Consider the following 1,317-nt stretch of genomic DNA (forward strand, 5'->3'; position numbering starts at 1 on the left):
AATTGAGCAATGCTGACAGGGATACTTCTCGAAATAAAGAGTCAAGTAACAGTCTGAACAATTGTGATAATACAAATTTGTCGGCATCAGTTCAAGGGCAAGGAAATACCCTTTTGGGTACAAGTGAAATTTAATTTATAGGTATTTCACACGGGAGAAACTTAGGTATTTCAAGGGCAGAAAATCAAATACCTAAAGCAGGTATGTCACAATCGCATGGATATTATGAACAATCGAATACGCAGGTGCTTTTGGCTACAGCAATAATTAAAATTTGTATTGAAAACGGTCAGCATATTAATGCGAGAGTGCTTTTAGATGCTGGATCACAAACAAGTTTCATTACAAAGGAACTATTTGACAAACTGCGCAAGTGTGAAATTCGAAAAACGTTTCTCAAGATTGGGGGCATCGGTAAAAAAACAACTCAGGTTGATACAATTGTTAACTTGACTTTAAAATCCAATGTTAACAATTATACATTGAAAACGCAATTTGCGGTTTTGGACAAAATTACATCCACTCTTCCTCATGTCTGGTTAGATCTTAAGAAAGGTAAAAATAGACAAAGCGATAAAATTAGCAGATCCGCTTTATTATAGGCCGGGGAATATTGACATGTTGATATCTGATTTGTATGCGCAAATAATTCTTCCGCAAGTTATAAAATTAGGTACAGAACATCCAGTTCTTCAAAATTCGGAACTTGGTTGGTTGATTTTTGGAGCAGCTCCAATTAGACTCCATAAGAACGATCAGTTCCGTCTTGTAGGTTACTCAGTTTCAGACGTAATTAGCGATCATGAATCACTCGATATTGATGAATTAATTCCGAAATTTTGGCAGATGGAAAAACTCCAGAATAAAACTTTCTTCTCCATTACAAGAGAAATTATGTGAGGATTTGTTTTTGCAATCATATACAAGGCTAGAAAATGGTGGTTTTCAGGTAGATCTTCCAATGAGGAGCAATAAGGATTATCTTCAATTGGGCGATTCTTTTCATTCTGCTTATAGAAGGTTTAAGTTTCTAGAAAATAAATTCATTAGGAATCCTGCATTATTTAGCGACTACGAAAGCTTTATTGATGAGTACATTGAGCTTAATCATGGAAAATATGTTGAGTGTAATTCGGACGAGATTCAAAAAAGGGTATTCTTGGCGCATCATTTCGTTCGTTCTGCTGTTCAGCCAGAATTGTTCGACATACTGCTAAGATTCCGCACTTTCAAATTTGTGCTAGTTTCCGATATAATAAAAATGTACAGGATGATTAAAATTAATCCAAAGCAATTATTTCTTCAAAATATTTTATG

This window comes from Dendroctonus ponderosae, unplaced genomic scaffold, assembly GCF_020466585.1.
Source record: "Dendroctonus ponderosae isolate FM_Combo_2020 unplaced genomic scaffold, Dpon_F_20191213v2 Dpon_F_20191213_3, whole genome shotgun sequence".
NCBI classification, from domain to species: Eukaryota; Metazoa; Arthropoda; class Insecta; order Coleoptera; family Curculionidae; genus Dendroctonus; species Dendroctonus ponderosae.